This window comes from Malaclemys terrapin, chromosome 7 (assembly GCF_027887155.1).
Source record: "Malaclemys terrapin pileata isolate rMalTer1 chromosome 7, rMalTer1.hap1, whole genome shotgun sequence".
NCBI lineage: Eukaryota > Metazoa > Chordata > Testudines > Emydidae > Malaclemys > Malaclemys terrapin.
This window is the reverse complement of record NC_071511.1, coordinates 69,959,192-69,978,103: the sequence shown is the minus strand read 5'-3', so window position 1 is coordinate 69,978,103 and position 18,912 is coordinate 69,959,192. Positions and strand designations below refer to the sequence as shown.

At 43.8% G+C, this 18,912-nt stretch overlaps 1 protein-coding gene across 4 annotated transcripts in view; it reads right to left on the bottom strand.

The window, feature by feature from the left end:
* CSGALNACT2 (chondroitin sulfate N-acetylgalactosaminyltransferase 2) overlaps window positions 1-18,912 on the bottom strand; it is a 56,868-nt gene that overhangs the window by 36,439 nt on the left and 1,517 nt on the right. The gene's annotated exons all lie outside the window — the stretch shown is intronic.

Here is an 18,912-nt window from a genome sequence, read left to right as displayed (position 1 = left end):
AAGAGCTCCAGCATGGACCGAACGGGCGGTACGGGATCTGCTCGCCATATGGGGAGATGAATCAGTGCTAGCTGAACTCCGTAGCAGTAAAAGAAATGGCAAAGTATTAGAAAAGGTCTCCAAGGCCATGAAGGACCGAGGCCATAACAGGGACACACAGCAGTGCCGCATGAAAATTAAGGAGCTACGGCAAGCCTACCACAAAGCCAGAGAAGCAAACAGAAAGTCCGGGGCAGAGCCGCAAACTTGCCGCTTCTACGCGGAGCTGCATGCCATTCTAGGGGGTGCAGCCACCACTACCCCAACCGTGTGCTATGACTCCTTCACTGGAGAAACACACAGGGAAGACTGTTCGGGGAAAGAGGAAGATGAGGATGGAGGTACTGTAGGTAGCTCACAGCAGCAAGAAAGCGGAGAAACCGGTTTCCCCAACAGCCAGGATATGTTTGTGACCCTGGACCTGGAACCAGTAACCCCCGAACTCACCCAAGACCCTCAGGGCACACAGGAGACCTCTGGTGAGTGTACCTTTGTAAATATTTGTAAACATTACACATGGTTTAAAAGCAAGCGTGTTTAATGATTAATTTGCCCTGGCAATCGCGGCCAGTACATCTACTGGACAAGTCTGTTAACGTGTATGGGGATGGAGCGGAAATCCTCCAGGGACATCTCCAGAAAGCTCTCCTTCATGTACTCCAGGCCAGTAGCACGTAGTCTGGAATCATTGCATAACAAAGCATGGCAGCGTATGGTCCCGGTGTTTGCTGGCATGCAGACAATACCCATTCCTTATCTCTCTGTTATCCTCAGGAGAGTGATATCATTCACGGTCACCTGGTTGAAATGGGGTGATTTTATTAAGGGGACATTCAGAGGTGCCCGTTCCTGCTCTTCTGAACAGAAATGTTCCCCGCTGTTAACCACGCGGTGGGGGGAGGGGTGAAGTGATCATCCCAGAGAATTGGGTGTGTGTGTGTGTGGGGGGAGGGGGTTTACTTGGGTTTGTGCCGCATGTTAACCGGGAAACCGCAGCCCCTCCTTTTACATTGAAAACCCATTTTAAATGGCCAACCCAATTCATCCTTGATATGGGAAATGCGCTGCTGTTTGAAACCTTTCCCGCATGTTAAGAAGGTTAAAAAAGCCAAAAGACTGTGGCCTACCATGGCTGCCTGCAAGCCGAAATATGTTGCCTGGGGCACTGTGTGAGTGATCTCTCATACCAAACCGGCAGGCAGAGGAAAAATGCAACCTTGTAATGAAAGAGTGTACCCACTGTTCTCTAAAATGTGTCTTTTTTAACCACCTCTCCCTTCTCCTCCACCAGCTGCAAATGTTTCTCCTTCGCAGAGGCTAGTGAACATTAGAAAGAGAAAACGGAGGACGCGGGACGATATGTTCACGGAGCTGCAGATGTCCTCCCACGCTGATAGAGCACAGCAGAATGCGTGGAGGCAGTCAATGTCGGACATGAGAAAAGCACAATATGAACGAGAGGAGAGGTGGCGGGCTGAATGGCGGGATGAAAAGAGCAAGTGGCGGGCTGAAGATGATAGGTGGCGTCAGCTTGCAGACAGACGGCACGAGTCAATGCTCCGTCTGCTGGAGCATCAAACTGATATGCTCGAGCGTATGGTTGAGCTGCAGGAAAGGCAGCAAGAGCAGAGACCGCCACTACAGCCCCTGTTTAACCAACAGCCCTCCTCCCCAAGTTCCATAGCCTCCTCACCCAGACGCCCAAGAACACGGTGGGGGGGGCCTCCGGCCACCCAGTCACTCCACCCCAGATGATCGCCCAAGCATCAGAAGGCTGACCTTCAATAAGAGTTAAAGTTTTAAAATGCAGTGTGTCCTTTTCCATCCCTCCTCCCCCACCCATCCCATGCTACCTTGGCAATTATCCCCCTACTTCTGTGAGGAATTAATAAAGAACGCATGAATGTGAAAAAACAATGACTTTATTGCCTCTGCAAGAGGTGCTCGAATTGGGGAGGGGAGGGGAGGGTGGGCTGGGGTAGTTGGTTTACAGGGAAGTAGAGTGAACCAGGTCGGGGGGGGGGGGGGGGATTGCAGGGTTCATCAAGAAGAAACAAACAGAAGTTTCACACAGTAGCCTGGCCAGTCACAAAACTCGTTTTCAAAGCTTCTCTGATGCGCACCGCGCCCTGCTGTGCTCCTCTAACCGCCCTGGTGTCTGGCTGCGCATAATCAGCGGCCAGGCGAGTTGCCTCAACCTCCCACCCCGCCATAAATGTCTCCCCCTTACTCTCACAGATATTGTGGAGCGCACAGCAAGCAGCAATAACAATGGGGATATTCTTTTCGCTGAGGTCTGAGCGAGGCAGTAAGCTGCGCCAGCGCGCTTTTAAACACATTCCACCACCAAATGCACATTCCACCACCATTCGGCACTTGCTCAGCCTGTAGTTGAACAGGTCCTGACTACTGTCCAGGCTGCCTGTGTACGGCTTCATGAGCCATGGCATTAAGGGTAGGCTGGGTCCCCAAGGATCACGATAGGCATTTCAACATCCCCAACGGTTACTTTCTGGTCTGGGAAGAAAGTCCCTTCCTCCAGCTTTCGAAACAGACCAGAGTTCCTGAAGACGCAAGCATCATGTACCTTTCCCGGCCATCCCACGTTGATGTTGGTGAAACGTCCCTTGTGATCCACCAGGGCTTGCAGCAGCATTGAAAAGTACCCCTTGCGGTTTATGTAGTCGGAGGCTTGGTGCTCCGGTGCCAAGATAGGGATATGGGTTCCGTCTATGGCCCCGCCACAGTTTGGGAATCCCATTTCAGCAAAACCATCCACTATTGCCTGCACATTGCCCAGAGTCACTAGCCTTGATATCACCAGGTCTTTCATTGCCCTGGCAAATTGGATCACAGCAGCCCCCACCGTAGATTTGCCCACTCCAAATTGATTCCCGACTGACCGGTAGCTGTCTGGCGTTGCAAGCTTCCACAGGGCTATCGCCACTCGCTTCTGAACTGTGAGGGCTGCTCTCATCTTGGTATCCTGGCGTTTCAGGGCAGGGGAAAGCAAGTCACAAAGTTCCATGAAAGTGCCCTTACGCATGCGAAAGTTTCGCAGCCACTGGGAATCGTCCCACACCTGCAGCACGATGCGGTCCCACCAGTCTGTGCTTGTTTCCCGGGCCCAGAATCGGCGTTCCACCATGATTTCCACATTGCTGGGGCCTGTGCCCTGTGAGAGGTCTATGTCCATGTCAATTTCCTCATCAGTCTCTTCACCGCGCTGCAACCGCCTCCTCGGCTGGTCCGGGTTTCGCCTTGGCATGTCCTGGCCCTGCATATACTCCAGGACAATGCGCGTGGTGTTCATAGTGCTCATAATTGCCGCGGTGATCTGAGCGGGCTCCATGATCCCAGTGCTAGCTATGGCGCCTGGTCAGAAAAAAGGCGCGCAACTAGTATCTGACGGACCAGGAGAAGGAGGGAGGGCAGGAGGGCCGAGTGACGACTTGGCGTACAGGTACAGGGAATTAAAATCAAGAAAGGTGGCTGTGCATCAGGGAGAAACACAAACAACTGTCACACAGAATGGTCCCCCCAAAGATTAAACTGAAAACCCTGGGCTTAGCAGGCCGTTGATTTCACGGAGGAAGGGGAAGCAAATGAATACAGAACAAATCTATTTTTTACATCTTAAGCTGGCAGCCGACGGTGCAGCATGACTGATAGCCTCTGCAGTACGACGACGACGGATACCAATCGTAATATACCGTCTTCTACCAAAAGGCAAGGGGCTGCTGCTGTGTAGCAATGCAGCCCCACGTCTGCCAGCCCCACGTCTGCCAGCACTCAGACCGCCCTCGGCCTCTTCTGGGTGCTTAGCAGACAATACTGGGCAATTGGCAGAAAATAGTATACTACGACTGATAGCCATCATCATCGAGACAGTAGCATGTCTGCCCAGGTGCCCATGATTGACAGCCACTGCAGTACGACGACGACGGTTACCAGTCGTAATATACCATATTCTACCAAAGGGCAAGGGGCTGGTGCAATGCAGCCCTACGGCTGCCAGCCCCACGGCTATTAGTCATGCTACACCGTCTACCGCCAAAAGGCAGTTAGCAGCTGCTGCTGTGTAGCAATGCAGTCCCATGTCTGCCGGCACCCAGAGGACATATGGTGACTGTGAGCTCAGCTGAGCTGAGCGGGCTCCATGCTTGCCGTGGTATGTTGTCTGCACAGGTAACCCAGGTAAAAAGGCGCGAATCTATTGTCTGCCGTTGCTGTGACGGAGGGGGAGGGGCCTGACGACATGTACCCAGAACCTCCCGCGACACTGTTTCGCATCATCCGGGCATTGGGCTCTCAACCCAGAATTCCAATGGGGGGCGGAGACTACGGGAACTGTGGGATAGCTGTGGGATAGCTACCCATAGTGCAATGCTCCGGAAGTCGACGCTAGCCTCGGTACTGTGGACGCGGTCCGCCGACTAGAGCACTTAGAGCATTTTATGTGGGGGGACACACAATCGGCTGTATACAACCGGCTTCTATAAATTCGAACTAATTTCGTAGTGTAGACATACCCTAAGGTAGAAAGCAGCAATTCTCCCTGTCTTAGACCAGACCTTGGGCTACAGTACTCTATGTCAACTACGCTCACCAGCAGGTCCTATGGAGTTCACCACCTGCTGTTCTTTTCCTCAGGGGTCTGGTCATTACTGGTCACAGACAACCTTTTTAAAACCAAAGCACTGTTTAACAGTAGGAACAAAGCATAACATGAGAGAAAAGGGAGTTTAAAGCAAAAGTACACACACACCCTTCCTAAAGCTCAATCATCCTATGATGGCAGGTACACCTTCAGATACCCGAGTGCCTGTCTCAGTATGACCAGCTCTCCAACAACCAAATCCCGCTCTAAAACAGACACAGTCTTTTTAACTGCTACAATCCTTTTGATCTTCCAATTCCCACCATTGGACCTGTGTGGCAAAAAAGCGTTTGCAAGGCTCCATAACAGGCCAAGCCATCAGCCTCAGCGCCATGGGCTCTCCAATTGTCCCATAACAAACCTTTAATGTTTACCATGAAGTGGCTTATCTTAAGACATTGTGTCCTTCCTGCTTGTTTTCTTACAGACTAAACCAATATGTTCATAGTGTAAACATCCCAGTATCCAGGTCAACATACAGTATTCATAAATTACAGAGCAACTCTACATACAATACCATTCAAACAGCAGAGAAAACAGCGAAAGCAATGTTACATAACGGCTATATTTGGAAATCGGTGGTATTCTGCAACTGAGCCTCTTAGGAAAGATAAGCACATACTTAACAGCCGCAAGTGAGGAAAGAGTCACCTGCAATGAAGACGTTAAAGTCAAATTCTCAGGCAGTCCACCACCAACTGACAGTCAAAGGAAAGGAATGGTGTTTTAACCTAAAGAGTACCCTTCCAACCACCCTTGAGAACTTAAGCAACAGTAACGGTTGATGCCTGTATCTCTAATTCCTGCATGTAACATATTCTGAGCAGAAAGAGTAAAACTGACTCAGGGCTTATGTACACTACAGGTTATGTCAACATAACTTATGTCTCTCAGAGGTGTGAATAAACCATCCCCTAAGAGACACAAGTTACACTGACCTAAGTGCCACTGCGAACAGTGCTATGTCGATGGAAGAGCTTCTCCCGTCCACACAGCTACCGCCTCCTGTGAAGTTGGTTTTATTATGCCAATGGGAGAGCGCTCTCCCTTGGCCTAGAGCATGTTCACCAGACGTGCTACAGTGGCACAGCTGCATCAGAGCAGCTGCACCATTGTAGTGCTTCTAGTGTAGATTATCCCTCAGAGGGCAAGAGGGATGTTGCTCAGATTTATGGTGGAGATAATAGGACGCTGCCGTTAAATCACACTGGTAACAAAGACCTAGAATCACAAAGGGGCTCAGACATTGTGATGCTCAGCATAACACCACCTAACTTTTTGGGTGCCTGGAAAACAGGAACAACACTGATTCATAAAACCTGAGTTAGGTGCCTAGATTCCCTATATAATGAATGGGGAGAGACAAGTGGCTCAGAAGGCAATTCACAAAAAGCCAGCATTCTTGGAGTTAGGCAGCTTGGGTGCCTACACTGTTTCTTAGGAGAATGACTTAAACAGGCACCTAACTCCACACAGGAAGCCAGAGAGTAGGGTGGTGGTACAAACCTCATAACTTTTATCCCAGCGTTGGAGCACTCACCTTGGATGTGGGAGATCTAGGTTGAATTCTCTCTCCCCCCCACCCCAGCAGAGAGGAGAAAGGATCTGAACAGAGGTCTCCCACTACTCAGGAAAGTGCTCTAACCACTGACCTATGGGACTCAATCTTCTCCTGTTGAAACTGTTCCACTGAGGATAAATAAGGAAAGAGCCAATGGGCCAAAAAAGAGACAGAATTACTCTGTAGCTGGTGCTAAGGGCACCCACCTGGGAGGTGGAAGACCCAGGGTCCAGTACCCTGCTCCAATAATTCATTCTTTATCCACAATGGAACAGTTTCAACAGGAGAGACTGAAGGAACCCCACATCAGAATATCCCATAGCTCAGTGGTTACAGAGCTCACCTGAGTGGTGGGAGACTCCACTGAGATCATTTCTCCCCTTCTGCCTGCAGGGGCAACTGAGCCTGGGTCTCCCCAATCCCAGATGAGTGCTCTAATCTCTGGGCTAAAACTTAAGGTGGATACCTCCACCACCACCATATCCCAGCAGCCACATTTGGAATAAGACCCAACCCTGTAAGTGCACTCAGAGGCTGCCCACTGAATCAGACCCCACATGAGACATACATGACTGAACATCTCTTTCCTGGCTCGTGAATTGCTCTTAGCCTTTGTTGGAAGATAGGCCTCCAGAGTGAGGCAACAGAGTGTGTGATCAAAGGCAAAAACTTAGGCGCTGAGGAAACTTTTACTCTGAAAATATAGGTACAGAGTGAGCTTAGTGAATCACAGTGCAGCCTAGAAGTGGGACTTGAGTGCCCAAGTACCATTTTTGAATACGTCTAATTCAGCTCCCACTGAAACCAATGGGAACCCATTTCATTGACTTCAATGGTGGTTGGATCAGACCCCAAGAAAAACTCAAAAACACGCGCACCCCCACACCTTCAATAATTACCCTTATTTCAAAGAAGGGTGTAAAAAGCATGAAGGTCAAAAAGTAATATGTAAAATGTTGATTCTACTGTCATTTGTCTGAAGACAGACAACTGCCTGTCATTTTCCCCACTGTAAATAGCCAGGTAAAATGTAAGTCTTTTCTGAGCATCTTGTGTTGATGCTAATCAGTTTTCTATGACGACTTACAACATTCTCTGTAGTAGTGCATAGCAGTTTTACTTGCTGTTTTCATTTTACATAAAAATTACATGTTTATCAAAGTAAAAACCCATGAAATTTTCCTACACTTATTAGTTCATCTGTAGTCACATTTTAACCCAGCGTAAAACAAAGCCAACTCAAAACTTAGAAAGGGGCCTTTTCTTCCTCCTATTGTAAAGATGTTGATGGAAGAGCAGCACCATCTGGTTGCAATTATTTTGCCTACCAACATAGTCCATACAAGACTAAGAGTATAAACCACAAATGGGAAAAATGCATGATTACTAGCCTATGAAAAGAAGGGAAGTGAATCAAAGGGATTTTGTCAGTATATCACATCTGAATTGATGTCTTTGAAACAGACAGTTAAGGATGACAAGCCAACAATTTGACCTACTTTTGCCAAGGGTCCTGCAAATAACCCAACAGTAAGACACTCACTAAGAAGGGCTGCATAAACTATGCAACACGTGACCCTGCAACAATGCGGTGTACTCATTTACTCCATACTCGCAGGGACACACACACAGTAAATCTGTTACCCCAACCTGAGTTCTCAGATTCAAGCAATAAGATGCTGCTTTCTGAAGGACTCCATTCTTGTAAATGTCAAGAGCAGATTCTTAGAAAAATATTTGCCTGACTTCATTCAAAACATTAAAGGAGATGAGTGAAATGGGGGATAAATGTAACCACTGATCATGCCTATAACCCAAATGGTCCTGCACACTACATATTGGCACACTCCAACATTTAGTCTCCTTTCATGAATGTTATTTATTAGCTTATGCTATTTGCCCAAAATGTGCTGCATAAAATTACACTAAGGACATTGTCTGGGTACACTGCAAGAAAGACAGGAGACTTGTTATGGGTTTTAATCAGGCCGCAACTTTATTATATAGATGTCTGGGACTACCCAGCAGATAAAGTGTACAGTGCAGGCAAATCCATGCTTATTCAAATCAATTCTCTGGGGCTTCCACCAGCCCCCCTTGTTTCTATCCAGGTCCCCCAGCCAACCCATGGCTTGGACCTTACCATCCACCACCCTTGTAAGTAGGGGTATGAGAATGGGGGGGGGGGGGGGAGAAGAGAAGGAGCGAGGGGGTTGGCTCCCAGCCATACCAATCACAGGAGTCCCCAACCCCCTCCCCCGTTCTGTTCCATTATCCAGTACCTATTTTTAAGTCCTTTACCAGGCCATTTATATGATTGCTGGCTGCCCTCCCTATGGAGTACCTGCACTGAACATCCACCCAACCTATGGCCTACCACCTTTTCTTCTCACCCGAAAAGGTCTTCTCTCACACCTGCTGTGGGGAAGGTGAAAAAACCACATTCCAACAAAGCCAATTGTGTTGGTGCAGGAAAAATTCCTTCCTAGCCCCCGTTTAAAAGGGGCTACTAGCGTAAAGCTCACAGCAAGTCCTAACCCAGCCTGCCATTTGCCTGCACTAGGGGAGGGAGGGTGGGTGCTGGAAGCAAAGAGACTTGCCCCACCCAGGTTTCCTGGGAGGGCGGGGGAGGAGGGGCGCGGGGGCGAGAGAGTCACTGCTGCAAAGCTGACTACTGAGTACTTTTTTTTTTTTTTTTTTTTTTTTTTTTTAAACAGCAGTTTCTGAACTCCTTCCTACCCCCCACTTTATTCATGTGAGCAGTCACACTGAAGCAAAGGGGACTGCTTAATGCTTCAAGTTAATTATGTGCAACTAAGATTTTTGCAACAAGAGTGAACAATTAACACAGGGTATATTGTCACAAACCAGCAGTCAGAGAAGGAAAAATGTAACTGAAGAGTTATATTACAATCTCTTTACTGCTGCATTTCCCTGGAGCAGATGTGTGCAGAACATCTATTCTTACAGCTTGCATATCACAATGTAAACACAATGGGCAGCAGGGGATGAGCAAGTTTTCCAGATATTCCTGGAATGTTGCTCAGCAGCTGATTAATCACCCTCCATAATCATCTCAAACCAATATGGTTACACCCAACACTGAGCTTGTTATATATTCAATACATTAAAAAAAAAAAGCAAAAAGACAATGCAGTATCATGGTTGATAATTTAAGCTACTGTAACTCAGGCAAACTTATACTGTAGTTCTCCCAGAAACTATAATTTATCCACATAGCATGCATGTAACACTGAGTATATGTTGTAAGATACATGCACCAATACACATGTACAACGTGGCAGATTTACAGCTGCTGTGGGAAGCGTAACTAAGTTTCCTGACTTGTCTGCTTAACATTTCAACCATAATGCTACATTAACAGATTTTTTTTGCACTAAATTTTCATGGTTTTTTTAAAAAGGTGAGCTGTATTAATTGCTTTTCTCTTCCTGCATCATGAAGGCATTATATTAAATATAACCAGGAAAAAGTAAAACACGTGCCCCAGGTATGTTACAACACTCTGAAGATCCAAGTAGTAAAGAAGAAAAAACAATACATGAGACATTAAGTATTCTAAGATCATATGCAAACACATTACTTATAACACATTTCTATTATTCTCCTTACTATCCGACTAGCTAAAAAACCCAAATTATGTGCCCCAACATTTACGGTGATCAAAATCCACCTCTCTTCTCCCTTAAAATATCCATACACATATTACAAAGTAGATTTTTCTCTCCTTTCTTTCCACTGTTTCTTTTTCCATTTCCTTGCTGTAGAAAAGCTAATTTGCAGCCATGAGTTTCACATTCGATTCAGGAAGTGGTGAAATTTGTGATCATTCTGTTCTCTTTTATATATGAAGAAGAAAGACTGAATACCACTATAGCTAAAACAAATACTGAAGGACTACTAGAAATGATCACAACAGCAGCTAACTTAAAAATGCAGTATAGAACGTAAAATGTAATCAGCCTGTGCAAAAAAAAAAAAAAAAAAAAAAAAATGGAGATTCAGGCTCGTCTCACCCATTTCCTGCCACAAAAAGTAATTCAATGCACAAGATAAACACAAAGATTTTTATTAATATGTAGTTGAATGTTTAGATCTGAAGAAGTTAGCACTCTTAAGACAGATAAAGTAAGATTTTGTAAGGACTAAACGACAGTTTTCAATTGACAAAAGGTCTTTTCACTATACTTCTATAGTAGTAGTAGTAGTAGTAGCAACAACATTGGAAGCACCTCACATCTTCCTAACATTATACAAACAACAATCCTGCATTTGCCAGATTTTAGCAAACTAAGCCCCACATCAACAAAGTTAAACCAATCATGAAATCCCTCCTGTAACCCTTTTACACACACACACACACACACACACACACCCTCTTCCCTTCACATGTTGGGAAAGGCCTACTTGAAATAAGCAGTCACTCAGAGTAGAATGCATATGTAGATCTTCTTAGTACAATACTTACACATGTATAACTTTCTTATTAGACAAGCCCTGAGGAAGTTAAGATGTGAATTTAAACCACTGTTATTCTTGTGTAACTCCCAACACAGACATACTTAGGCCTGGTCTATGGGGGGGAAGGGGGGGGTGTCGATCTAAGTTACACAACTTCAGATATGTGAATAACGTAGCTGAAGCCGACATGCTTAGATCAACTTACCGTGGTGTCTTCACCGCGGTGAGTCGACTGCTGCCATTCCCCCATCAACTCTGCCTGCACCTCTCATAGAATATCAGGGTTGGAAGGGACCTCAGGAGGTCAGCTAATCCAACCTCTTGCTCAAAGCAGGACCAATCCCCAGACAGATTTTTGCCCCAGAACCCTAAATGGCCCCCTCAAGGATTGAACTCACAACCCTGGGTTTAGCAGGCCAATGCTCAAACCACTGAGCTATCCCTCCCCCCCCTCACTGAGCTGGAGTACAGGAGTCGACAGGAGAGCACTCTCGGGTCGATTTATTGCGTCTAGACTAAACGTGATAAATCGACCCCTGCTGGATCGATTGCTGCCCGCCGTTCCAGCGGGTAGTGAAGACATACCCTAAGGGCGAGTCTACACTACAAAATGAAGTTGACCTAAGTTATACTGAAGTACAGCTACTGAAGTAATTACATCGCTTTTGCATGTCCACACTACATTCCTTGTGGTGGTGGTGTGCGTTCTCACCAAGAACATTTGTACCAATTTAATTGTCAGTGTCGGGCACTGTGGGATGGCTTCTGAAAGGCAGCAACAGTCGATGTAAGCAACGCAATTTCTATACTGACCCTACATCGACCTAAACGCTACGCCTCTTGTGGAGGTGGAGTTACTTGGAGCTAGTCTACACTGGTAACGCTAAAGCGCTGCCGCGGCAGCGCTTTAACACGCCTTGTGTGGTCATGACGCAGCACTCTAAAAACACACTTTAACGAGGGGCGTAGCTCCCGGCACTGGGGCACTGTTTACACTGGTGCTTTACCGCACTGCAACTTGCTGCACTCAGGAGAGTGTTTTTTAACAGCGCTGCAACTTTCTCGCTCAGGGGTGTAAATTGCCAGTGCAGACAAGCCCTAAGTCAGTGTAGTGGGCAAGTTACATCAGTGGAAGCTACATTTTAGTGTAGACACTTACAGAGTTGGCATAAAATAAGCTGCCTTATATTGACCTATTTGCCTTATTCTGGCATAAGAATGTCTTTTTCCAGTTTATCTTATGTTGCTTTGGAAATGGTTTAACTTATGCCTAAAAAAGCCACTCTTATTCTGGAATAACAATTTCCATTAATAGTTATACCAGTATAACTGCAGCAGTTTAACTATACCAGCATAGCTATACTGGTGTAACTAGCAAAACTTTCCTATGTAGACAAGGCCTGAAGTGTTTTAAAAGCAGTAAAATAGTTAACAACGTTGACATTTAAAGTACCATCATTGTTAGAGTTAGCACCCATTGAAGTAAATGGAGCAGCTCACACCTCAGAGCTTTTGTTACAGACTCTCTGCAAACTCAAATATCACTACTGATTACACGGTCATTTTCAATATCTTCTTTTTTAAAAAAAATATACATATATATGAAAGTTGAGACTCTGTTGAACAATTAAGAGGCCCACTAAAGTAATTGACTACCATAGCAGACTTTGAAATATGTAAGCGTTTTCCTCATTTTACTGGTGGGAAAATGGAGATTCATATTCACAAAGCAAAACAGCTAGCATTAGAGCTAAGAAGTTTGTCTCCTAGTTCTTTGAAGTCATCCCTCTGCAGTATCCCTATTGTATAGGCCAGTCTGTTTTCAGACAGACAAGAACCCAAGACATATTATGAATTTGCAACAATCAAAATTATAGCTTTACATAGTAGAGAACTGAAAAGATAAAGTTATATTGCCTAAGACTTTCTTTTAATCCTTCTGGGATGAAACCTGAAATTGTATTAATTATTTGAGGCATTCAAGCCACCTCTGTAACTAAGTCATAAAAGCAACAGTTTAAGCATTTCCATGAAATAAATCAATTCATATTATGAAATAATTTTAATATTCTAAATACAATTTTGAAATGGGCTGTTGACAATTAAACTATTAAAAAGTGTCACAGCAATATCCTCTTTGGGGCTGTGATTTAATATAAAACATTTTGTCTCATCTTTCATCAGTTAATGTATTCAAATAGTTGTTTCACAGTAAGTGTGAGGAAGACTAAAACAGCTATGTTCTCCATTTCCAATCATTTCTACACATTTAGTCCATGTGATAATTTGTCTTGAAGGCTATGAAGAGCCTCAGCCAGTTTGAAAATGCAGCTGGTATTTAATATGCAAATTCTAAGAAACAAAGACTATTTTTTTACACAAGATTATAAATCAATTAGCCAGGATCAGTTCACATATTCTGCCTCCCACAGATTATTCTCTTGAACAACATTCAATTGATTACTCATTCCTCAATCCACAGCTTTGAATGTAGAGCTTTTCCCTCCCATCTTCTCCATTAACTTCGAAGTACCTAGCAAACAGTAGCTACAGGAAGCTCATTTCACCCTTCTCCTAGCTAGCATAAGTTACTCGTGTCAATTCTGGTATCAAATATACCTGAAAGCAGGGTGCCAAAAATTATTTTAACACTCATAAAATGCATCTCAGAACTACGGTAAGAGCAGCATTTATCACAGCTAAAAAAAACCCTTCCATTTTACAACTGAAGAACTGCAATACCATTCTCAGATACTGTAACTGAGCATAAAGCGGCCCTGCTAAAGACTAACAACATTACACTTAAGCTAAGCCTATGTCTACACTGCACTTTTGTCTTTAAAGCATTTGCCGGTTAGGGGAAAACAGGAAAAACAGCCCTGACTGACAAAGTTTTAACAACAAAAAGCAATAGAGTGGACAATGCTTTGTCAGAGGGAGAGTGTCCCTACTGTCCCTTGTTGGGGGTAGTTTTATGTTGCCAACAGGAGAGCTCTCTCCTGCCAGCAAAGAACGGCTACACTGCGTACCTTACAGCGTCATGGCTGTAGCAGCACAACTGTGCCACTGTAAGGTACACGCTGTAAACATAGAAACAAGACATTTGAGTCTCTAAGAATGTGCGTCTTTGCACTGATCAGCTGAACGCTGAACAACAGTTTCCCCCTCTGCACCCTATGAAGAAGTTAAAATGTTAAAACACCTCTAATCAATGGAAACCGCAGATGCTCAACACCTCTTAAAGTTAGGCCACAGTCATCTACATATTATTTGATCATCACCAAAGTCGGTAGTCCTCAGCCTTATTCCATCTAACCTAGCCCCCCCACACCCACTTAGCAATAGGAAAAGGCTGGGTGAGCATGACTCCCTGATACACTGAACAAACATGTTGCAGGTACTGTTAGGTTTCTTTTTTACATAATAGGCAAGAGTGGCAATCACTAAATTATGCCATTTTAATACTGTTTAAGGTTTTGTTGTTTTCCTTTCTGTGCTAAGGCATGGAAAATTCTTATTAAACAATTCTCATGCGTTACTTCTTTGCCTTTTCTCACAATGGGCATGTCAAGCCAGGTTAGACTATGAACGAAGCACAGGAACTTGCATCAGCTAACGAAGTGGTAAAAACACTTAGCAGGGCTTGGAAAAAGTGGAGTAATGACTGGATTAATTCTAATATTTCACAGCTCACACAAAAATGAGAAGAGGAAGGATGCTCCCACAGAGAGGTCCAGATAAAAAGCCATGGTGAGAAGGGAGCTGCTTTTGGACCATGCTTGGGGAATCATCTTTCCTATCAGCCTCTGACTAGTATGTGCTCATCAGTTTAAATCCCTGTCATGTTTTCCTTCAGGCTCCTGGAAGTGAACAGGAATGCTCTCCCACCCTCCCTATCCACTCCAGAGGCTCCTGGCTGCTTTGAGGGGTGGGCTCTCTAATACTTTTTAATCCCTTCTCACCTCTAAATCCAGATCCTTCCTCTGCTTTCAAAGAGCACAAGCAGCAAAAATTAATGCCAGCCAGTTTTTACTACTGTTCACAGGATTCTGATTAGCATTAGTGAAACTGACAAGCATCATATTAATCTAGCGAAAAGCTTTAAGCATAAACACTCCAGAACCATTTGTCTGAAGGCAACAGTGCATCTGAAGGTTCTCTTTTAAAAATAGCTTGAGCTCTCGATGCCTTAAGTTTCCCTAGGAAGATTTATTAGTCAACACAAGGACAGCAGATTTTTGAAGTCCCGATACTTTGCTCTATCTGAGCACCTTGCACTTTCAGAGTACTTTGCAAAATGAACTAATACATCTCATTCTGACGGGTGAAGCACATAGTTTTGAGGAAGTCTCACTTCCTTCCTGAGCACTGCAATCCAGAATACTGTACAATTTTTTTTTTAACCTGTGAAACCTGCAGCACTCCATTATACAAATTTGTCCCAAAAGAATCAAAATGTACTTCCAGAGCAGATATGCAGATAATATGTGGACACTTTATCAGAAAGAGAAGAATAGCCATTTGCTATGGAGGGAAGACTCTCAGATTGTCCAGTTAGTTACATTGTTATCAACTGATAACACTGATCGCAGACATATCCTGTGTGCATGCCCAGATTAATGTCTACACAGAATCAAATAGTACAAACAGTGGAACTATCTGTTGCACTTGGCACAAAAACTCAGTCATCAGTTGAATAGTTTTGCATTATCTCATTGAAATTAAAGAGCAGACGACGTTAAGAGGCTAGGTACAAGGCAGAATCCAAAACCACCAATCCTAAAATGGGTTTCAGTGCATATTGGGTCAGACCAAACGTCCATATAGCACAGTATCCGGTCTTCCAACAGTGGCCAATGCCAGGTGCCGCAGAGGAATAAATTGTTTCCTAGGATATCAATGGAATAATAATCTGGCTACATTTTGAAATATGTCAGGAATTTTTAGAAATAAAAGTTAAATTTATACAAATATTTAATATTAGTTGCCAAAATTTTGTGGGGGCACTGCAAATTTTAACCATCTTTTCTACCTGCAACTCAGAAGCTACTACTCCTGAGAACAGGGTACTATCTTAATATGAACAGAAAGAAGCTGCTACCAAAGGGAGCTGCCTCCTTTGCATTGGAGCAATCCGTCAGGGGATCCAAGATCACTGGAAACAGAGGGAGCACTGAAGACCTTGAAGTAGGTGGCTAAGCAAACACAGGAGGACAATGAGAGGGATTGCTGAAGAGGCAATCGATCTCATGGTGGGCTTGAGCTTGCTTATGTGTGGTGCGAGTAATCAATTTAATCAGGAAGTGACTGGGAGGCAGAAAGGGACAGAGTGCATTCAAATTTATTTTGATTGGCGTTGAAGTTGATTGTGGGTGGCAAGAAAATATTTCTTCACCACCAAGAGGTGGTCCCCTACTCAGAAATTTTTGGGGAACCCCAAGTTTAAATTTGATAAATTTGCTCAGCCACCTTCCACAGGGCTTTTGTTTGTTTTATTTTGTTTTGTTAAGTTAACTGGTTTGCTGATTTACATGGTCAGATGATTTTACCACTGTGCTAGCAGCAATTTTTAAAACTATTGCTTCCACTCAGTCTGAAAAAATGAGATTTATTTTTGTCTCATCACCATGTAGGACTGAATTTATTCCAACACAATTCAAAAAGGATCAAGGTTAATTACAAAAAAAAATACTCTAATGCTGGCAAAAGACACTTGATTGAAAAGACAGAAAACTGAAATGCTCTATTGACAGATAAAGCAAGGTAGTAACAGTGCAAACATTCTGTGCGCTCTTTGATATGCCTCAATCTTTACTTGACAAGATCTAAGGAAGGTGGCAGTGAAGAAGACAGTTCACTCCATTCTTAGCCTTGCTGAGATTAACAAGACGACATGTAATAAACGTCAGCAGAAGCAACGGCTGTATTAACATGTTTTGACAAAGTTCTGAATTGCATCCATTAATGGATGCAATTCAGAATGAATTACTAGCTGATGATGTAACACTTTTCAGCATAGGTGCTGGAACTAGGGGCACACCCTGTGGCTTGAAGTGGTTTCCATTATCAACAGGGTTTACAGTTTGATTCAATGGCTCTCGGCACCCCCACTATAAAAATTGTTCCAGCATCCCTGTCTTTCAGATCCAACCAACTCAGGCCAGATACAAAAGGCAATTGAGAGGTGAAGATTCACAGTTGTGAAGACATCTTTTAAGCCATCTGGTTCACCTGTGATTGCATGTCTATCCATACCCAACATAACATTTGAAGTCTCTCAGTATATATTTTTAAAACAAATGCAATAGAAAGCAGGAGTACCCAAACTTTTCAGCATAGAGCCAAACATGGGGCAAAACATTTTCTTTAAAGAATCAAGGGGCCACAATGTCCTGTTCTGCTCCCTTTGCACCTTTTTATTATGCCCACTGCAGACTACAGGGTAGCAACAAGGAATTTAACCAGGGTCTTAATTTCACACTGCTGATGGGTAAATCTATGAACAGATTTTTCCATAGCCTAAAAAAAAGGTATACATTAATTTGACACTGGGGTAAACATAATTTTAGAAAGGTAGTTTCTAGAAATTATTCTTTGAAAATAAAGATGCCAATCAACTTGACTGCACTAAAGTGCTTTTAACAACAGCTTTATCTTCCAATTTTACACTCAAAAACCCTTATTTTTTTTGCATGCTGCAAAACTGATCTGGACACATCATACATCAATTGAAAGCACATGATGAACAGATATTAGGAACAGGATTGGCTTTTTAAGTCAATTGGTGACAGACTGGCAGGTAGGGTTCTTACTAAAAAAACACGCTTACTTGGCACAATTCATATGAGTATCAGTTTACTTAGCAAAACCGTAGCTGGCAAAAAAATAGTGGTTCCTGCAGATTCCCTCATTTCTTTCCATGCCATTCTCTTCTTTTGAGGGGAAAACAGATACAGTTTGTATTTTCTTGCAATTCCTATGAGCTAAAAGTAAATCTGATTTGTGCCTAGAAGACGGTATGGAATTAAAATGCAACACACACCAACAGCACTGAAATGGAGAAATGTAATTGCAAATAAATACTTTGCCACAGTTTATTGATTATGCAGTCATGATAAACAGATTGCTGAGAGCTTTCTGCAGCGATATCTAATCCCACATGACTCAAGTCTCCGATTACAAAGTGTTCAGCGGTAATACAGAACCAAGCTACCAAAAGCGTACTCTTTAACATATAACATTAAACAGTTAACTGGGAACAAGTCTGTGACGAGAAAGAAGTGCGTTTTTTTCCAGAAATAAAAATTACACATGCAAGGCATCCACATGTGAAGGATAAGATGGCTTCTCAAGACCTTGTCTAAAATTACAGATTGAAAGAATCCTCTGACTTGTTTCTACCACTTGGTTATCTGACCCAGTTACAACATGATTTAAACTGTGATGGGAACAGGACAGATATATTACCCAAAGCTTGGTGTTTGTTATGGGTGCATTCTCTCCCCCAAGCTACCGATTTTAGTTGTGCTTAAGCCAGATCCCCTGACTTGGCTACAACTGTCCAAAATGGGGTCACAAGACATACAGTGGAACAGATACATAGTGAACTTAAATATAGTTGAGCTCAAGTCACAAGGAAACTGAATGAGAGATCTGAATTGGTTCAATGCCATGCCAATTACAATTCTGGTTTTAGCAAGGCTGCTCTTGTGGGAGGGAGAGATGAAACGCACACTATAACAAGCTGCTTAGTTGCATACAGTCTTCTCTAATTTGGTATTAGAAACTACCAGGATAATCTCTTCTATTTAATATTCACTCCTCCATATCAGAGGTAAAATCCCTCGCATCACAGAAACTGATGACGGTATTTCTGTCACCTTCCATTCGACTCCTAAACATTTAGCAAACAGAAGCACCTTGGAAGTTAAAGGGAGACTTCTATCTAATCAAGGCTGATTTCAATGCTGAAACAACAGTATATGAACCATCACACAAACACTGCCAGCATAGGCTTATGCTGTGGAATCCAAATATGGTCATCAGACAGCATAGACATTCAGAGCACGCACACACACACACCAGGGACAGAGCTACAGTACCAAGTCTTGCTCTTTTGGAGGCTAATTCCTTCATTTGCGACTAATTTTAAGACAGTATCCTAAGGTAC